Genomic DNA, 15993 nt, shown 5'->3' with positions numbered 1-15993 from the left:
GATGAATATATCCGAGCATCTGTTCATCTACAATATCTCCTGGAGGGTAAACTATATCTTGACTGCAAGCATAAAGCGGAGAAATCCTTCATTTTCTACAACTGATAGTGGTTGGTCATTAATTATGATGAAGTTTAGCAACTTCTTGGTAAACATTTGAGCTCCGTGGTTTCAGCGACGTCTACTTCTTCCGAATCCGAAGCAAGCAGCCTGATATGGGGCAGCCGCACTCAGTCTGTCCCTCCTCGGAGACGGGCAGACTGAGCGGGGCAGATTGGACGTGGCTGGCCGGTGTCGTCACCTCTTTTGGTTTGACCAAAGAGTACTGCCCCGCTGAAGCCACGGAGCTTGAATGTCCATCGTAGAACTAACTTTAACGTGTCCAAAAAAGTTCAATCTGGTCCTCTGGACATTCAAAAAAAACAAAAACAAAACAAAGCAAAAAAAATCTAGAAACGTTTCGTCTCTCATCCAAGAGACTTCCTCAGTCTGAGGTGCTGTTTTCAGCTCAGTCTCTTAAATAGCACCTTCTTAGAGTGGATCAACCAGTTTGCTGCTGACAACCAAAACCAGCTGATCACATGCTCAAGAAGGACCATCAGCCTAACAATGGGTCATTAGCACACTGATGGCTGTTTACTACTCACAGAGGGCTGAGTGATACTAGCAATCACAGCATTGTAAGAGGGGGACAGTTGAACCCGGAGGCCTCCACCCCTGTTTAATGATGGACGATATCTTTTCACAAAGATGGCCTCCTTTACTCCTCTCTCAACCAGAGGACCAGATTGAACTTTTTGGGATTTTTCTACCTGGATTATTGAGCATGCATCAGGAAACTTTAACGTGGTTTAATGTGGCACTATGGCTCTGCAGACATTGCACGATGCTGTCTTGTGGTGTTTTTAGTGTAAAATACTTCCACACAGCGGACATGTTTAGATAAAAAGTTTGTTAGCTGTTAGCCACAGTGCTGCTAACTCAGCCCTCATGTTGTAGCTGGCTGCAAACTATGAACTGGATTTCCTGAATGTGAGGTGGGTCTTATTACTCTGGGTTCATGAGACACGCCGCCGTTCAGGAAATCCTTTCCATAGTTTGAAGCCAACATACATCATGGATCGGAAATATCGGCAGGTGGATCGGAAAATCTGATACGTAAATTATGCTGGTATTGGAGGCCGATACCGATACTGGATCGGATCTGCCCCATCCCTAGTATTTCTTAGTTTATGTCTTAGATCTTATTACTGTTTTTTTACTATGTATACTTTTGTTGGATGTAACTGGAACCCTGTGTACACAATTTCGTTCCACCACATGTACCACATGCAATGAGAATCACAATAAAGAAACCTTGATCTTGACCTTGATACTCCTACATTGCTTGTGCAAAAAATGGGGAAACCACAATAATAAAATATTTCAAAGGTATAATTCCTAATTCAAATAGATCTGCACGTTTAAATTCCTTGTTTCTTCCCACATTTAACAACATCTACACAGAAGGTTCAGCCTAGCGGTGAAAGCGAAAACACCATCCATGAAGGCAACGGCGTCAGAAACATCCGTAATGTGGGGGGGACACAATCATGTGTGTAGGTGGGTGGTGCGCGTGTGCGCACGTTAAAAAAAAAAGGCATTCACTAGTGAACAAAAAAGCAACATTTCACCTAGATTTCCTTTAATTCCACACATTTAAAACATGTTTCTCACCAAGTTTGTGTAAATTCAGCTTTGGGTTTAAAGTAATTTTAACTTTAATACACTTTAATAAAGAGTGTCAGGTCGGCACTATTTGTCTTTATAGAGAAATAAAAAACATCACCACTGGACTTACTCATCTAAATGATGTTTCTCATGAAGCTTGAGGACAATAAGGTGTGGGGTTTTAAAACATTTCAACTTTAATGCACCTGAACACACAGCGTCTCTTACACCTGCAGCGTCTTACAGCATCACAGTTACTGCTCAGCTAAGATGCTACAGACGTAGTGCTCCACTTCTCTCCTCCTAACATGAATATATGTTTATGATCAACACCCCCGGTCAACAACTGCCCGCAAAAAGCTCGCTTAACTGGCAAGCGACTAACACAGAGATTTCTCCATCTCCTCTACCTGTGCGCATTTTCTGCCGAAGCAGAAGGAGAGCACAGAAACACTGCAGGTGTTACACCATATTCTGTGACCACGCTATAATTGTGACCATGGCAACAGGCTTCTGTGTTTAGAGTTGGAAGTAACCAGGAAAACGTGGAGTGGAGTTTTAGTGGTTTGAGTATTCTCCTATTAATCAAGTGGAATGGATTTGTTTGGGAAGAAAGAGAAACTGCAGCGCCTGAACCAATGTTTCAGTAAAAGTGGGGGGGTCCAAATGAACGTTTTTGGAATGTGGGGGGGACTTGTCCCCTTCACATATAATGGTTGTGACGCCTATGCATGAAGGGGTTTTCTGTGCAGAAAATTAATCCACTCTTTTTTGTCATCCATCAGGCCTGATCATTATGATAGCAAGAGTTTCTTGCTTTCACTTCAACAGGCAAATGAAGAACCTCTAATATCCTGATGCATGCTCAATAATCCAGGTAGAAAAATTTAAAAAAGTTAAATCTGTTCCTCTGGACATTCAAAAAATACATGCAAAGCAAAAAAAATTGTAGAAACGTTTCGTCTTTGATCCAAAATACTTCTTCAGTCTGAGGTGCTGTATTCAGCTCAATCTTATAAATAGCACCTTCTTGTAGTGGATCAACCAATTTGCTGCTGACAGAGGGTAAAAGGTCTGTTTTTGCACAAGAGTGAAGCATGACGATGACAAACTTTCAGAGGGCTCGTTCCTTTCGTTACACGTTTTTGGGCACCATGTAGAGTGCGGTTTACGCGTGCTCCCGTGTAGTTCGCACCTGCGCTCACTGTACAGATCAGGCACTCTTAGCACAGCATGTCAAGTCCATAACTCGACAACAAAACAAGTTTAACTTGCTGATAACTCGTCAACACCATCACAATTCCAATAACAACACATTCAGTGGAAGACAACACTCCAGTAGACAGTTACATGACAGGGAGACAGAAAAGTGGGTGAAAAATGTATCTGACAGACAGCTCACCAAGCCAGAGATAGAGATTCTTGCCAGAGGACTGAATTTTGCGGTTGCACTAAGAAGAATTCCTCTGGTGGAGATGATCACAGCCACTGAGTCAGCCATCCGCAACAACAAAATGGAAGAATGTGAGGGAGAGCAGCTCAAAATCAAAGTTTCAGCCTGCCTCAGCAATGCCAAACCACCACCTTCCAGCATAAGTAAAGAGGAGAGGGATACACTCACCACTCTTAGCAAGGACAAAAACATCATAATTCTCCCAGCAAACAAAGGAAGGTGCACAGTGATTTTGAACCAGAAAGACTATCACGAGAAATTTATGACACTCCTTAATGACTTAACCTCTTATGAGCCACTGAAAAGAGATCCAGGAAGTGGCTACAAGAAAAAGTTGATAGATTGCCTGAAAATTTTGGAGCAAGACAAGGCTATTGACCGTATTCTGTACCACAGACTGTACCCAGTGGAGGCCACACCTAGTCTGTATGGTTTACCTAAAATTCACAAACAAGGTGTACCTTTAAGACCAATTGTCAACATGATTAACTATGTCACTTACAATGTTTCCAAATATCTGGCATCTGTACTCATCCCTTTCGTTGGCAGCTCAGAACACCACATACAGAACACCATGGACTTTGTGAATAAGGTGAGGGATGTCATCATGGAGACTGATGAAACAATGGTCTCTTTTGATGTCACATCACTCTTTACGTGCATTCCTGTTGATGATGCAGCCTTATAGTAAAATGATAGTAAAAATTTGGTATGATCCTATTAGCTGTAGTGAGACTGGTAGTGGGACACAACAAGCAGCAAATGTGTGTGCATTTCCATAACCTACTTGATGCTCTGCCAATGTAGTATTGTGTGAAGAAGTTTTAGCCTAGGAATAAAGTTGGCACAGCCAGTCCTGTTTCAAATTCTCAATGACCAAACCTCATTGGTGCTTGCGGGCCCCACAACATGGACATATTGTCATCATGTTCCATCTATGACCCTAGTACATGGTTACTGCTATAATAAACCAATATACCGGTAATCTTACTATAGAAGTTTTGTGCATGTTCAAAACCATTGTGTGTTGCTTTCCTAATACAAGCCTGAAGACGATGTCAAACCCTGCAAAAACCATTCACACTGACTGATTTGTTGCATAATAGCTGGGTTTTATTCCTTGTGAAAGGAGCCTCATAAGTTTTCTTGCCTTTTTTTTTTTTTTTTGGTTACCTGTGCTTCCTGGTGCATTCAGAGCCTCTAATGCATGTATCATGGAGTTGGCAAAAGCAACAGCATCCTCTTTGCTGCCAAAATTCAAACCCCACACCTGTTTGGGATGTCGCCACTGATGGAAATTTGGTGTGGCCTGATTATACTTCATCCCTTTGATAATGGGGCAGTTGATCACCACCTGGATAGGAGAAAAATAGTTTACTGAAGAAACAGAAGCCATTTGTAAACTGTTTCAAAGCCATGATTGTCTGAAAGTTTATATTATTGATATTTGAGTTGCATAGATTCACAAGTTGCATGAAACATGCATTGTGGATTTTTAACTAGACAAAATCAAAGAATTCAAGTAAAAAAACAAAATGGCATGTATCTTTATGTATGTCTTAACAGAGAGCTCAGTTCATTCATTATTTATTTAGACAGATAAGTCACACTGAGCTTAGAAGACTCATTTACAAGTGAGATCTGTTTAGACAGACAAAAAAAGTAGTGAAAGTGGACACATGTAGCAATTGGAGGCGAAAAAATTCCTATCAGACTCTTTCTTCTTGGCTGAGAAGAAAAACTCTAATATTAAAAAACACCTTGCACAAACAGGCACATAGTGATGTAGATATTCCGCAGAGGGGGAAGACGGCGAGAGCGGTGAGCAATGTCCTTGGATGCTCTCGAGGGCACTGTAAAAGTTCTGATAAGGATGGAATAAACAGCCAGTGTCTTCCGGTGAGATCTGTCAACATTCTCAAGGGATGTCGGGGAATGGCCAAGGATAACGCCTATGAGAATCCAAGAGTCCTGAAATGATGACACAATGTTTATTCAGCTTGTTTCCTCTGGGGGGGGGGGGGGGGGGGGGGTGTCAGATCACATGTTCTCCAGGCAAATTCAGATAAACACAGAGTTGTTTTGGGGACAGGCAGAACTTAATGACATCTACCTTGAGTCTGTGTTGGTCCAAGCGGTTCTGAAATGTCCAAATTACATGGCCACACTGATGGAATGTGCCTGAGTAAAATCTCCAAGATCTGATCATTTCTGCCCAAAGCATTTGAGTCTGGGTACTTGAGGCACGAACCAAGCCATCATAAAGGCAAACAGCGTGATCAGGTCCAAATTTGCTGCTGACGACTTCCTTAATTGTAGATAAAAGTAGCAACCAGCCGAATCCAAAAAGCAGGATCCAGTTATTGTAAATCCAATTAAATATGTGTCCTTAAAATGCACAAATGGTAGCAGAGATAGACACATCATCAAGTCTTCAAGTCAATGAGATATCCATCTGCGTGCGTGCCAACAGGGCAAATCAGCTCACCTAAAGCCTGCCTTCTCTTTGAAGAAATGTTATCAATTGTGTTGAGGGACCAACTGATCAAATCAAGTCCATAATTATGGTTTGGAAGATATGCAAGAGAGGCTCAGAAGCAGTTTCACAGACAGACAGAGCAGCAAAGCAAAGTGGAGAGGGAGGGGAGGGGAAAAGCGTCCGGCCTCGGCAAGAGCAAGTAGTGAAGTGAAGTAAATCATGTATCTGATTAGAAGACACCTTGTTTTAGCAGAATTGTCTTCTACCTTCTGGTCAGCCTGCAGTTTTCGGCCCACCACTCTGAAGGTGTTTGCTGCTGGGTTATGATAGATCTGGACCCGGCTGAAATGATGAACATCAGATCCTGCTGGAACCCAGCGTTTGTTGCTGTCATCATACATCATGACTGTTGCTCTCACTTGACACATGCTTGACTCACTGTAACAGAGAACACATGATGTGACACATTAAGCAAACTAAACAGGAAGACAAATTTTGAGAAGTACCAAAAGTTTCATGTAAATATTTTATTTTATTATTTTATTTTTTTAATAATAGATACTGGTGCAGAACTGTTGATTTGCTTCTGGACTGCAGCCACCAATTATATGGTCCCTTATTGAGTGTGAATCCAATGGGCATGCCTGAAGAATGCACTACAAAGAAGCAGTAGTGTCGCAGACTCTGCAGGTCTGAATGTTAAATTCTGATTTTTGGCTCAAAACCAGTTTCGGTGTGGTCGTTCACATTATCATTTAAATGCAACTTTCATCAGACTCTTGCAGTTAATATGGATCCTACACATAGTATCAATTCTGAAGTTGTTGTGCAACCATCCATCCATCATCATTCATCCATCCATTCATCCATCCATCATCTGTTCATCCATCCATCATCCAATCATTCATCCATATATTCATCATCCATCCATTCATCCATACATCCATCCATCATCCATCTAGCCATCCTTCCACCGGCCATCCATCCATCAAGGATATATCCCTCCTTGGTCTGCTACCTTCTTATATCTCCTCCCACATGTCACATCATCAGTGCAGTTACAACATGCACTCTCAGGCCATCATTACCTGCAGCGTTCCCTCAGTGCAGACTGTGAAGTATAAAACTTGTTTTTCTTAACAGGGCCTGCCAGAGTGCTAACAGTATATCCATATGGGGTTTGTTTCATGTCAACCTGACCTGATAGGAATTTGTTTTATGTGTCTCAATGCCGGGAAAAGGAGTGTGTCTATCTTACGGGAAATTTGTGCGTCAAATATCTTATCACAAACCCAGGAAATTGTCTCCACTAATACTGATCGGTCGAATAACATCCTCTTATATGGAAATCTGCAAATGCCAGATAACAACTCTTTTGGCAAAAACAAGTATGTTCGTGTGCTGGTCTTTACATAAGCCAGAGAGTATAAAAGTGAGCAGAACTGTGTTAGAGGTTTTTTTTTTCTTTTTGGAATCTTCGGGTGTCCAGCTGTTCGCTCCAGACCTACGAGCTTGTACTTCAATAAAACCCTGATTTTTGCTGTCATCACAAGTTTCAAGATCTATTTTATTTAATCAGTTTTTGTTAAAATGTAGACTTGAACCACAACATTTTTGGCGCTCCAACGTGGTTTGAGAGAGGATCCCTCCTCGGTACTGCCAGGGCACGTCCAAAAATCGGGCCCGAAAAAAAAAGGTAATTATGAACCTTGTTTATTAAGAGATTTTTCTGAAAACGTTTTGGCAGTGCTGTGGGGTGCTCTCATCTCAATTATTTAAAACATACTAGAGACTTTTTGGACTGTGATGATTGCAAAAAGCTTTAAAATCTGTTGACAGATTGCAGCTGGAAAAATTACAAGTAACATTAAAAATTAATGACTTGGGAACTCTTGAACAGCAAAATTTGGTAAAATTGGGAAAAATTCAGCTGTGATAAAAAAAAAAAAATTAAATTAAAAAATGGACAGAGGTCCATGTGTTGAGCAAAAAAAGTTGCTTGTTGAATGCCAGACAAGGGGTCTGGAGAAAAAAAAAGGACAGAGGTCCATGCATATGACGTAGTTTGCGGTTAGCAGCGAACCCAGAGTGCAGAACAGGGACTCAACTCGGCAGATATACAAAAAAATAGATTTTAATGGTAAATAAAAGTACAAAATAAACAGGCTGACGGGGCAGCAAAACTTACATGAACAAGGCACGAGGAACTCAGGCGACAAGAGAGACACGGGGAACTCGAGGGACCAGGAAGACTCAGGACAAGACTCAGGACAAGACTCAGGACAAGACTCTGGACAAGACTCAGGAGAACCAAGGGAGAGAACCAACGAAGACGACCCGACAAAGGACAAGACAGAATAGGACTGCTTAAATACTGTGAGGAGACGAGACGCAGGTGGCAACAATGGAAACTAACGAGGAAGCACGAGGGAAACAGACACAATCCGGGCCACAGAAAAGTACCGTCCTAACAGCATAATCTTTGAGACGACAGAGTCTGTCTGTGAAGTGTGCCAGAAGACGTTATGTTTCTGAAGAGCTATAGCTGTATTTATTTACTGTGTGAGAGGTGTGAAAGTTGTGAAATTGTCTGTAGGCCTGAAATAATATATAAATATAAATAATAATAAATAATAAATAAATAATTTAATATACTAAAAGTTAAAAAAAATATTAAATAGGTGACAAACAGAAGAAAAAATAAATGAATAAATACTTTGACTGACATTTTTTTTTCGGTGTAAAGCCATCGCTTGCGGGTTAGTTCTACTTTGTATATCATACAGTTGAAAAGTGAGACGCATAGTTTATTTTTATGAAAACAGCATGCAGTTTGTCGTCTGCGGACTGCAGTATTGTTCTGCTCTGTGTGAGGAGGGAAAAATTTGTTTTCGTTTGCTACAAGTTGCTTTAAGGCATAGACTTTTTCGTTGTGTTGTTCTGAGGAAAAAGAAAAAACGACATGAGGAATGGGACAGAACTTGGTTCATGTCTTGTTAAAAAAAAAACACAAACAGACACATAAATAATAACCCTACAGACACACATACAAGATAAACGAGAGATACATTCTTGCAACGTAGTAATGAGGTGGACACACACACCAGCTCATAAGTACATGGAAAAAGAAAAAAGGAAATGTATAAACAAGCTCTAACACTTCATGAACGTGCTTTTAAAGCCAATAAAAATCAAACAAAACAAAAAGGCTTTAAAACAAAACCAGCTAAAATATGTTTTTTCTCTCTATAGGACAACACTGATTCTGTGCTCTCAGACAATGTGTTGTCAGGAAAAAGCGCTGCCCTTAAGATCATATTTCAACACACACACAACCACCTCACATAAAAAAAAAATAACGATCATCAAACCCTGGTACATTAGCAAATTAGGTACACAGACAGTTTTACGTAAATTTTTGAAGTGACATGCAAAATGTTAAATTGTATAGCTTCTAAAAAAAATTTTTTTTTAATCCAGATTTCTAACATTTGCTTCCAGTAAAAGATTTGCATTCCAAACTGGGCTGAAGCCAACAGAGTTTAAGCAAACACACACGCGCATGCACACGCACACAGACGCATGCACACAGGCTATGTGAAAGAAAAGAAAAAAAACACACACACAGCTAAAAATAGACTTATGAAGAGCAGATCTAGAACAAGCCTCTTTCATCACAAACTGGTATAACGTCCCAGAATCTGCACTTCACATAACCCTAAAGGTAAATGAAGACTTTGAGTCAAAAGACCACATATATGCACACACACGCACACACACACTAAGAGAAACAGAGGAAAGCTTTTAGTAAAACAAATAAAATAAAATAAAATAAAATAAAACAACAATAATAAATGGATTTTAAAGTAAGTTGACAACACTAAAAATAATTTTGTACAGCTTTTTGTCTTCTGTGACAGAATAACTTTTTTACCTTCATGAGATCTTTCTGACCTGAAAACACAGAGCTAAAATGAATCAAAAGCAGAATGTTTATTGATATTAGAAAGAAAATTAAAACAGTGTAAATTACAAAGTTTAAAACTTTGCTTTAAAACTATTGAAAAATAATGATGAGTTTCAGTATACACCATGATTAAGTGAAATGATTAATGATTAAGTTACAACATTTGTTATTGTGCTGTGGGAGCATTGATTCTTGTTGAAGTGTGTCTCTGACAACCATTAATGCTGAACGAGCTGTCATGACACGACAGGAAAAGAGGCATGGAGGAAATGACAGAATGAAGAGCAGCTGAACTGAAAAATGGCACAAAGAGCTGAAGGAAGCTGTGGAAACGGGAACATCTACCACAACCAGCAAAACGCAGAGGGGCTGAAATAGACGCAAAAACTGAAAATGTCTTTTGGGTCACATACAAGAAAAGACGTCTGTGAACTGAAATGGACACTGGAGGCAATGAACAAAAAACTGAATTGAAAACAAACAATTAACCATGAACTCTGCTGAAAAATAAAGACAAAATGATTGACAGATGTACACGCACGGTGAGAAGAATTGTTCACCATGAGCAATTGATAATTAAGAGTTCTAATGAAGATTTTTAACAAGGTGCTGATCAGGTGTTTTACTGAAATTAATTTTAAAAGTAAACAAAATTCTAAAATAAAAAAATGTAAATGTTAATTAAAGCTAAAAATCACAAGCATTATCTGAATAAAAACATACTAGACACTTTAACTAAATTATTAATGAAAGAACTTACTGTAAATGGACTACTTATAAAGCGACTTTCTATCTGATCAAGATACTCAAAGTGCTTTACACTCCAATCTGTGTCCTCATTTACACATTCATACAGCACTCTACTAGATCTCTACAAAGATAATTGAACAAATCATTCTAAAGAGACTAATCAGAGATTTATCACATTCATACACTGATGGAACACATGTCAGAGGAGAAGAGGGATTCAGTGTCTTGCCCATGGACACTTCGGCATGTGACTGCTGGTGGATTCGAACCCCCAACTCTTGCATTGGAGGATGACTGCTCTAACCACTCAGCCACAGCCGACCCGTGATCAAAACAAAATTTAAACTTTAGTTTGGATAATTTCAAGCAACATTCTCTAAAAGAACATGACAATTTGAGGATGAAAAGTGATGTTCAGTCTGTATGTAGAACAGTTAATACAGGCTTCAAAAAAATTTAAACCTAGAAAGTGGCCACACACATACAGTATATAAATTAAAAAAAGAAAGACTTAATAGTTAGGAAAACAAAAATTTAGCAACAAATTATATAATTTTGTTATACAAAAACAAACAAACTTGTTAAAACAATAACTAAAATGAAAATCACACTCTTACAGTTTGAACATATGTAAAAGAAAAAACTAACAAGACAAAGAAACGTGTTGAACACATTAAAACACACATTTTAGCAACATAACACACATACAGCTGACCATTTCAGAAACTAAGATGTTTATTGTAGCTTATGACATTTTAAAGAACCTTATATGTTTTGTAAGACTTGTTTTTCATAATTGATTTGTTACTAATGTCTGACAGATAATTGGAAAAGAATTGGAAAAAGTTTTGTTTGGAAAAAGACTGCTCTGGAAGTGAGTGTTTGGAAAAGTGCCTGGACACTTCAGCGCCTGTCAGGAAAGGAAGAGAGTAAAAGCAGACAGACTTTGTAAATCAGAATACAGAACAGAATGTTTGAGTGTTTGGTCAGTGAGAGAAAGTTCACTGTTCCGCAGTGAGACTTGTTGGATTACAGATAATCAAAATATTATTGTGAAGCTTGTAGTGATGTAGGGACAGCTTTGCTGTTAGCTTCACTACTAATTAATTATTCTTAAAGCTAGTTCAAGCACAAGAATATTAATTATTTAATTACAACGGATTCTTTCTTTTTCGAGTTAAATTTCTGCCATGTGACCGAGATAACTGTGAGGATTGTTTAATGCACTTCTTATAGAAACTCGTGAGACACCATTAGAAATGAGAAGAACAAAAATATCATTAACTTACTGGGTGAAACTCAAAGGAAGTAAAGAAGGAAATCCTGCAGCAACAACAATCCAGAACTGTTGGGAATATAACAAATATCAAAGAAATGGTTTTGGTTGGAAAATAAACAAATTAGCTGGATAAGATGGAATAGAAAATAAAGATTTTGCACATATTAGTCCATAGTGTTATTTCTCCATGGTTAATTCCAGAAAGTATAGACACGAAAATTCTTGAAATGAAAAGAAAATGGAACAAAAATGAAATGGGGTGAAAACCAGCAAAGACATTAGAGAGACATATTTTAATTACCTGGAAATTTATACAGATGGCTCAAAGAACACAAAGGGGTGGGTTGGAATAGGGGTTTATATTCCAGAGTTCAAAGTTTGTATATCTAAAAGAATTTCTGATCCACTTTCAGTTTGCACAGCAGAAATGGTGGCAGCAATATTTAGTTTACAGTGGATAGAGGAAGTTAGACCGGACAGGGTGGTAATGTGCACCGACTCAAAGGCTGTCATAGAAAGCATACAGTCTAAAGGAAACAACAGGAAAGAATTACTACTAGATATACAGAACACATTATTCAGGTTACACAGGGGAGGTATGGACGTTCATTTTTGTTGGGTGCCAGCACATGAGGGGGTGGAAGGGAATTAAAGAGCAGATAAACTCGCTAAAAAAGCATTAAAAGATGAAATAACAGTAAATATTCCATTGGGGAAAGGAGAGGGTGAATCATTAATAAAAGAAAAAGCAATAGAGAAATGGCAGAAAACGTGGAATGAGGACAAGACAGGAAGAAGATTATATAAAATTTAAAAAGCAGTAAAGAGAAATAATTATAAAGAAAGAAGTAGAAGAGAAGAGGTGATAATAATGAGAATGAAGGTAGGACATACACTTCTAAATGACACAATGTACATGATGGGGAAAAGGAATAATAGTAGATGTGAGGAGTGTGAGGAAACAGAAAGTGTGGAACATGTGCTGATGGAGTGCATTAAATATACAGAAGAAAGGGAGAGATTGAAAGAAAAAGTCAAAGAGGCAGGGAGAGTATGCAGTTTAGGAGGAATATTAGGAACAGAAGGGGAGAAGGATAAAATAAGTAATGTTAGAAAAGAGTTGTTTATTTGCATAAAATTAATATTAAAAATAGAATTTAGGGAAAGGAAGCCATGAGTTACACACTCTTGCTCATTAGGTGGCGGTATGCACCTGAACGTTGTTTGCAATCCGCCAATAAATTAAAAGAAGAAGTGTGAGTGGAAGAGCAGAGGAGCGGAAAGGGTGAAAGTAGTCTTTTAAAGCTATTTTTCTGTCCTTTTTTACAACTTATTTCACTAGGTGTTGTGTTTATGTCCATCCATCCATCCATTTTCTTCGGCTTATCCGGGGTCGAGTCGCCGGGGTATCAGCCTAAGTAGGGAGACCCAGACTTCCCTCTCCCCAGCCACTTGGTCCAGCTCCTCTGGGGGAATCCCGAGGCGTTCACAGGCCCAAGAAGGGGTCTCTGCAGGCAAATTCGGAAGGCGTATCTGGGCGCTCATATCTGATTGGACTATAGGAAAGTGGGCGTATCTGGGCGGTCATATCTGATTGGACGATAGGAAAATGGGCGTTTCTGGCCGGCCGGATCTGATTGGACGATAGGAAAATGGGCGTGTCTGGACGGCCACATCTGATTGGACGATAGAAAAATGGGCGTGTCTGGACGGCCACATCTGATTGGACGATAGAAAAAAAAGGCTGAACGATAGAAAAAAAAAGGCTGAACGATAAAATGCCGTAACCACAGACACATGATGTCTAAAAACAAGGCGTTATTGGCAGATTGTGTTAACCACAGGCATATTATGTCTATGGTGTTAACCGGTTCGACATTAGCGGCGTCTCGGTTCGACATCGCTCCAGTATACTGCCGCGGCGTCTCCATAACTTCTTTTTTCGACTCTCTTAACACAGAACTTCCGGTTACATTTCAAAATAAGAGCAACATAACTGGGTAGTGGGGAGAGCTAAATGTTAGGTTTTTTTTTAATACCTAGCCATAACATTAAAAAAACAAATTCCATTTTGGTTGTTGAAAAATGTGAACAAAGTTACAATCGATTCATAAAGAAAGAAAAATATTAATGATACTTAAACTGGCCTTGGGACAAAGGAGGTTTCCTTTAACTTCACATTTTCTTGTTCAACCTGCAGTCACTACAGATGAGTGATTGTCAGTTTCTGTAAGATTTCTGCAACTGGAGCAGGTATTTCTGTTTACTGGTTAACTTCCTCAGCTGTCTCACATTTTAAAGGTCAACCCTACTCCATGTTTCAGTAGAAAACAAGCACATTTAGGAGTCAGTACATAACCAGACTTTTGGTCCTCACACCTGTACCCAGGTGCTTATGCTGCATGATGAGATCAGATTATCCATATTTTAGAAATTACATTTAACTTAGTCGACAAAACAATACAAATGAAGACCGTCTTAAAAAACCTCTTGGTTTTACAGTAAGCAGCCTGATTTCAAACGGACATCTTGGCCAAAGGTAAAATAAAAATCTTTGTGTTCTCAGAAAAGTTGTTTCAGGACCTCCAATAAACTTATGTACACATCAAAGCACACAAGACAGATTCAGGAATTCTCTTTGTTTTCCAGATTTCACATTTGTTATTACCTTAAAACATACTCAGACAACATTTGATGCATCATTGAATTTTTTTATTGTGTTTATTGGGACATCCATTTCTAGAAGTCATCGTAGCATCTGTTGGAAACACAGAACATAGTACAGTTAGGGTGTTGCTAGTTGTTACTTAATCCTGGATTGGATTTTAAAGTTAATTTTGATATTTTTTTCACAAGGAAAAAAAAGTTGATTTCCTAAAGTTTAACTATAAATGAAGGAATTTGTGCATTCAGGTAATTGAAAATTAAGTAATTTCTCTAACATCCAACCCATTTTAGCCACTGAGCCATACCCAACACCCATAATCTATTCTTGAATGAATTATTGACTATTATTGACAAATTACAGACTTTTTATTGAATAAGTTATTACTCATTATTGAATCATTGACAATTTACACTCATGTTTGTGTTAACTCATGTTGCAACAACGTCAGCAACTTTTGACTATTACTATGAACTATGTTAAACTTTGGAGGTGATTTATTTTGAAAGTCAACATCAGATGTTGCTCAACATTGTTGGGCAACATCTTGGGGTCTTCTAGAGTCAACCTGAAGTGAGAGTGGTCCCTGACATGGCAGAAAGACATAGATATAATTAACAGCTTTTATTTATTTATTTTTCAGCTAATAACAACTTTTATTTATTTGTTTTTCATATTTTTCAGTTATACACAGCTTTAAAATATTTATTTTTCAAGTATTAAGAACTTTTATTTTCAGCTTTTATTTTGAAAAGCAACACCCAGTTGTAAACGTGCACAGTGAGAGCTGCTGTGGAGGCTCACTTTACCCATGCGCGTAGCCAGGGGGGGTTCGGGGGGTTCGAACGAACCGCCCACTTTGCCAATGAAGTCCCACCTACAACTCCCGCGAGATATAGAACTGCGAGGTGAAGTAATTTCATTCATAAAAAACAATGTCTAACAAAGCAAAGTAAAAAGATGAGTTATTTTTGCAATTGAAGTAATGTTATTATTTGCGGGCTTAGTTTGCATTTATGTTGTTAGAGTTAAGGAGTGGTACTGTGCCTTTAAGAGGATGACGTCTTTCATTCTTCTTCGGTGTTTTTTTTTTTTTTTGTGTATGTTCGGGCGGGACTCGGGAGTACCGAAGTGTTCGTTCGTGTCTGGGATGAGTTCTGAATAGAAGACTGGACACACACGCTATTCCCCTCTCAGTGTGTTGCTCTTTCTCCACTCACAACCGCCTATTTGGTAACACAGATTTACCTCACACAGCAGTGTTTTAACTAGCTAGCTAATTAGCTTGTTTACACATTTGAAGTTATGTGTACCACCGCCAATGAACCAATCAGAGTAGTCCTACAGGTCCACTTTTTCTTCAAACGAACCGCCCCTCATAAAATCCTGGCTACGCCTATGTTACCTCAGTGCGTTACGACAACAACGAGAGAACGGTCGAAACTATCGTGACCTACAATAAACATACTTCAATAAAATGCATAAGTGAAAACATAACATACTTTATAAGTACAATAAATCATATTTCTTTGTCAAACATCGCAAAGAAACGTTACCTCATCAATAATCCTCGTGACTTTGAGGGTTACCCACAGCCAATCAGTGTTCGCCGCCAACAAACGCCTATTAAATACTGTTAGCCAATCAGTGTTCGCCGCCCATAAACGCCTACTCGCCAGAAACGCCCACT

Source organism: Nematolebias whitei, chromosome 14 (assembly GCF_014905685.2).
Source record: "Nematolebias whitei isolate Nwh7 chromosome 14, NemWhi1, whole genome shotgun sequence".
Lineage (NCBI taxonomy): Eukaryota > Metazoa > Chordata > Actinopteri > Cyprinodontiformes > Rivulidae > Nematolebias > Nematolebias whitei.
The sequence above is the reverse complement of the archived record's forward strand: the minus strand, read 5'-3'. Positions refer to the sequence as shown.